This window comes from Poromitra crassiceps (genome assembly GCF_964638095.1).
Source record: "Poromitra crassiceps genome assembly, chromosome: 3".
Lineage (NCBI taxonomy): Eukaryota > Metazoa > Chordata > Actinopteri > Beryciformes > Melamphaidae > Poromitra > Poromitra crassiceps.
Genome location: NC_139625.1, coordinates 48,000,596 through 48,007,056, shown reverse-complemented (window position 1 = coordinate 48,007,056; position 6,461 = coordinate 48,000,596). Strand labels below are relative to the sequence as shown.

At 44.1% G+C, this 6,461-nt stretch overlaps 1 pseudogene across 1 annotated transcript; it reads right to left on the bottom strand.

Moving 5' to 3' along the window:
• Positions 1–3,939: 3,939 nt before the first annotated feature.
• On the bottom strand, positions 3,940–5,610 carry LOC310773124 (EF-hand domain-containing protein 1 pseudogene; annotated as a pseudogene). The gene has a single exon. The product of its transcript is annotated as an EF-hand domain-containing protein 1 pseudogene (transcript).
• Between the last annotated feature and the right edge of the window lie 851 nt (positions 5,611–6,461).

Here is a 6,461-nt window from a genome sequence, read left to right as displayed (position 1 = left end):
ACTACTGGATTAAAACGGAATTGAGTTTAACTCTACTTCACTATAGATGGTTTTAACTTGACAACAAAAACATTCTAAATTGAACCCCCGCTCACTTCCTGTTGCAGTGTTGGACATAAAAGAAAAAAAAACATTCAAGTGCAGGACTGACCATTCCGTGAAAATCGTCTATACAGCTGAGCAGCGAAAACAAAAGTAACGATGTCGAGTGAATATTTCTGCAGTTTGCCGAATGCTGAGAAAAAGGAAGTGCTGTGGGGTTGCACTCTGGTGAAAACCATCTATAAAACAAAAAATAAAATAAAATATATATCCAGTGTTGGGGAAGCTACTTTGAAAGCATAGCTTATGAAGCTACCAACTACTTCACCATGATAGTAGTTGAAACTACTGCAAAGCTACCCTGGGAGAAATGTAGTTCAAACTACTTTGTAAAAAAAAAAAAAAGGAAAAAATAAACGAAACATTAAATTGACAATGTGTGATATATAAAATAAAATATAATAGCCTACAAAAAAGCACAATGCCAGCAAAATATGCCTATCCAATGAGTTTATTGCAATAGTTGAGACCCGATATAAATTAGGCCTATATTAGTTATATTTTTGTTGTAAACAAATCTGGGTTGTTCTGGGTTTTGTATTATCAGACAAATAAACAGTAAAGACTTGACTAGGGTATAAATCTCAGGGCAAGCCAATCAGAGGCAGCGTAGGCTGTGTCTTGTCAAGAAGTACAGTAACATTAATGGGATCCTGGCTGCCTTCACGGTTTATGCTGCCTTCAAAGTGATCAGGGCGAAAGAAAAAGGGGAAGTCCTGTCAAAGGGGGCTCTGGTTCAACAGTAATGGTAAAATAAAATCTGTATATAGGTAGGCTATTCCTTTCATTGTATTGCCCAAAATTGTAGTTTATAGTTTAAGTAGGCTAGTTAAACTATACAAAAATTACCAAAAAGTAGTTTAACTACTTGACTCACTACACAAATGTGAATGTAGTTGAACTACAAGCTACTGCAAAATGTAGTTCAACTACGTAGTTCAACTAGGCTACATGTAGTTCACTACTCCCCAACACTGTATATATCTATATACCAATACCCCACCCATTTCCCATTCTGCTACAACTCTCTACTTTCCTGATGTTTGAGGGAGCTTAACATAGGCCTATATCTGTACCAGTAGGATAGCTCTGTACATTTTAGGTCCGTGATCTGTAGGCCTACTCCTTTTCGAGAAACCCCCACAACACCCAGAAACCTCTTTACTGCATCCAAAATTGAAAATTTTCTCAGACTTCTTTTCCACTGCGGCAGTAGCTACAATTAATTACCATAGCCAAAAAGGCCAAAAACTTCACCTGATCTTTATAAAAACAAAATTCATCACTCTTCCTGAATCCTGACTGATTTGTCCACTTTAGTTTCTCGTCTCAGTGAGCAGTGAGCACGGATGTGAATTTTGTAAATAAATTTAAGAGGTTGTCTGAGCTTCAGTTTTAGCCCAAATATTACAGCCCCCATTGATTCATAACAGGTCTAAAGTCGTGTTAGTAGCCGGGCGCACTTAGTGACAATAGCCTCAACGCGAGACTCATCAGTCATTCTTCCTTCTGAGTCTCGGGTCTGGACCACGTCTGGACCCCCTATCCACTGCAAGCCCGAGCTAGCGAGCCCATGCAGTGGGCGAGCCTAGGAATTGAGCACGCGTAGTGCGCGAGATGCCTAGTTGTAACAAATTCACAGTGCTAAGTATTTATACACTTCAGTGGCCAACCAAAGTTCTCCCCGCCTGGAGCTGTCCCCGAAAATGTCCCTGATTTTCTACTCCTCATCTGACATTACTCTCTTTCAGATCCTCAACGGGAGTGAAGATGCTTATATCATGAAACTTTACAACCACAAACTAGAGAGCCGAGGCATTCAGGGAACATTTACATTTGGAGGTGACAGAAATCTCCAAATGTAAAGTTTTCTAATGGTGTTCCCACTGACATAAATGGTGTTCCTCAAGGTCTTTGTGTCTTAATGTGGTATTTTGGAGGGATATCAGTCGGCTTGCTAGTTTATTACAGTAGCTACAATAGTTACCATGGTCAAAATACATGAAACCGGAATTGTCCCCCTTTTTTATTTCATAGATAATAATATTGGATATTTTAATGATAGGCTATATTGGCTGCCGAACTGGAAATGTCCCCAATCTTCATTTCAGAAATCTGGTCACCGTATCCTGGCAGAATCCAGCACCATCTTGATCTCTGACTTACCCTCTAATCCCACAGCACAGTTTTAAAAAAATGATTTTTGTATAATTTATTTATTTAGCTTCGGTTCCTTTCACCATCTGCTCATCATTTCTCTCCCATCTCTTTACAGCTTCCGTGTACAATACTCCATTTTCCTTTCTTATCTAACTCACAGTTGTCCTTCCCATGCACATCTCCCACACATTTTAACACACTGCGGCAACATGGCCATACTCCTGGCAACAGAAACACCTCAGCGGGGCCCTCTCATCACCCTGTAACTCTCATACTTGACAATAACTCTCTGGTAATCCCCCTCAAATGTCAAACACACAGAATCTTGTCAGATTGCCAAAGTCACGCCCTCTTCCAGGTAGACATACGAACCAAGGGATTTCATCCGCCATTTATTTTTCCATAGAGATTTCGTAAAATGTTTATAAAAAATAGTTTTACTTGGTCAAACCAAGTGATTCAGCTATATTTACATGTAGAATCAGGAGACCATAGATGACACTAACTAACTGACTGACCTGAAATCAACTTCATTAGTGTTGAGTGTCAGACTGATAGACTCTGGGTGCCCAAAGTCTCCCAAAGTCTATCAGTCTGATGACTAATACGACTCTGGGACAGACGGCTGATATTTCGGGGGTTTCCGGTGGAGTGGACGTCCGCGCCAGTGACATCACTGATGATATCACTGATGGCATCACTCATGATGACATAACACATTTTCGTAAAAGGAGACGAGAGACTGCAGTAACAGCGATTTGTCCCCCCCATTCCTTTGATTCCACATACTGTATTGAATTCTATGAAACTAGAATATGAGGGATCAGTTGAGCAGCATTTTGGTAAACAAACCGTGTCACGGGGTGGCAACGGCAATGGAACCCTATGGAGCCTGAGTTTGAGCGTCTGACTCTAGCCGGCTGACCGTGTTTACAATTTAAAAACTGCAACAGTTCACACAACTTTAACACGACGTGCATATATTATACATCAAACTCTTGAGCTAATTCTGTTCTCAATCAGAATGTCAAAATATAAGCAATGTGATGTATACTTTTTGAGAATTAACGTTTGTTTGGCACAACTCATACTAGTTAACTGCCGTGGGGTTACACATTTTTGGGTGGCAGTGACATCACGCTGATATATCCTATTGAGCGCGCAAAGCGAATCACGCAAATGTTTTTAACCTTGATTTTATATAGGAAGTTTCACATTTTTACAATGAAATACGAAACAAACAAAACAGGGACGGACAAGCCCGTCTTTATTGTCACAAACACCGCACACCGCACGCACGTGTCGGCGGCGACACACACACATGCTGAGTGGCGCGGTGAAATTCAGTCTCTGCAGATAATCAGTCAGTCAGTGTATGGACAAGCGTGTGGTGTGTCCGTGTCTTCAGGACAAGTTTGGAATGTAATCTCGACCATGTCCAAGTGCACTGAGTGAACACTGACATCTCCAAGACCCAAGGGCAGAGTAATTATCAGCTTCTGTCCTTCCCACCATCTACTGGTCCTATTTATACCGCCAGTGTGTGTGGGGGGTGTTATGGGAAACATACCGACTAGGCTTTAATTCATTAATATTGTTGCGGAGGGAACACTAGGGGGGCAATATCCAAACATATCCAGCCTTGACATCATGAAGAGGGGCTCCACTGCTTCATTATCACCGTTTCTGGTGAAATGGCTGGTTATTTGCTGCTCCTCCTTGGTGTGGATCTATGCACAGCTTCTGACGCAAAGACTCCAGAGTGTGAGAGGGGATCTGATCTGAGATGGACTCCAGGTACTGCAGCACATATTGGTCAGCATCAGTCAGCACAAAGCGGTGGCTGAAAACCTCCACAGTGGCTCCAATAGCCAAGTCAGCGGGTGAGTAGAACTCGGGATGTTCTACAGCAGAGCCCGGCTTGTGGATGCGTGTCTTTTCCAGGAACTTGCCACCCTGGACGCCAGAGTTACGGATGGTCTTTTCAAAAATACTGATCGTGTCGTCGGCCAGGAAGTAGGAGAGCGTGAAATGACGGCCCTCGTGATAGGGATTCTGGGAGTCCAGCTTGGCAGTGTAGCGCAACACTTTGCGGTCATTCTCCAGCATCTTGACAATTTCCTTCTTGGGAGGCAAAGGGAATAGAGACAAGCAGTTTTGGAGGGAGTCTTCCAGAGAACCCCAACCATTGTAGGGAGGAACCTCCTGCTTCCGGTCACGAAACGTGTCAGCCTTCTTTTGCCCCTCCCTGGGCTTCATCTCCACCTCTGGGTGGTGCTTTTGGAAGTAGCTTTTGGTGAAGCCATCGCAGTCACACAGCAGGAGGCGACGGCTCATCAGCTCCATCGCCTCGCCCACCTGAAAGTCCTTGGGGGAATAATACTCATCCACTTCCTGCGGCGAGACCTCCAGCACACAGCTAGGGAAGGGCCTGGAGTTCTGCTTGATTTTCTTGGCCATCCTCTGTCTGCGCATCACGATAGGGTAGGGGTCTCGGCCACTATTGGCTTCATGGACCTCTCTGATCTCCACAGTGTCGTCCACCAGGTAATAAAGGATGGTTACAGTCCTGGTGTCCTTGTGCACAGAGTCTGCATTGTCCCACAGTGCAAAGAAACGCAGCACCTTGCGGTCCATGGTGCGGAACTGGTGTAGGTTATCAAAGTAAGTGGGCATGATGTAGGAAGGCTGAGGTTTGTTGCGATGTGTGATGTAAGGGTCCACAGCCATTGGCTCTGGTTCATTAACATGAATACCTTTATTTTCCAAGAAGCCCTGTGTGTATGCATCGCAGTGTGTGAGGCGATACATGATCCCATACACCAGCAAGTCCATGCCCAGGTTGAGGTGCTTCCAGTGGTAGTGCTCCCCGTCCTTGTTCTTGGGCAGGCGCTGGCGTTTGAGCAGCTTGCCCTGCGGCATCCCAGAGTTCTCCACCACAGGCTCCACAATGTTCATGGTGTCATCTACCAGGAAGTAGTGAACAAGCACTGGACGCACACGGTACTCCTCGTCGGGCCTATACTGCACGTGCTCTTTGAAGTATGCATAGAAACGGAGCACCTTCTTGTCATAGGCCACATGAGCAGGGATGAAGTCTAGGGCTTTGCTGTGGCCGGAGGAGCGACAGATGATGTCTGGTGTCTGAGTGGACAAGTCATTAATCTCCAGCTCGGTCAGATGCTCTGACAGGAGAGGAGTCTGTCCGATGCCCACAGTGGGCCGATGGGGCAGGGCACAGCCATTCATAAAGGACAGCGTCTGGGACCGATGGAAGCCTGACTTTGTTACATCTCGGGAAGTGTATCCAGGTAAAAACGGCAAACCATGGTCATTATTTATGGACATGGTTAGTCTTGTACTATTTATTTCCAGGCTTCAGAAGATGTTCTAGGTCGTACCACGACTTGGCTAAGGGGTGATATGTGAAGAAACACAACTTAACAATGCTTCTGGTTCTGGTTCATTGGATTATGCAATTGTTATGTCAAGATCTCGAGTTGCTTGAGTTGCACCAGTCCTACTTATGGTCTCTGCAGGGAAGGATTTATGACATCACTGATGATGTCACAATGACAATGACATCATCATTGTCATGGTGATGTTATCTGTGATGCTACACGAGCAATTGTGATGTAATCAGTGATGTCACTCGAGCAATGGTGACTTCATCTGGGGACATCTGGTGACATCATCACCGGTCATTGATGATGGTCATTGATTCCTAGCTGCCATGATGCCTTGCAGTACATGAAATAGGGGTGCTTCTTCCGGTGTAATCCCTAATGTCATAACCACCCAAGACTTACTGTTGTAGAATGGAATTTAATCATCATTCTTCTCCTGCATAAGCAACACCTCTATTGCCAAGAGTGTGAAGGTGGGCAGCTTTGAGATAAAACCATTTGAGATCAAAATAATAATGAAGCCAGGAAGTTTGTCTTATGAAAGAAATACGGCCAATGGAACTTAAATTTTCTCTATTACCGTGGGCATGCTAGTTGTATATCATCCTTGTTTATTTTTAAACATTTTTTATTCGATGTCATGGAGAAGTAGGCTACTACACTACCAAAAAAAAGTGATATATTGACATCTTTAATTGGTGGAGCTCGCTGTATGATCGTCTCGTCTGTGATTGGTAGACCGCACACTGGATGCTAGGGCACTACTGAAATATCTCTGGCTAGGCTACTACG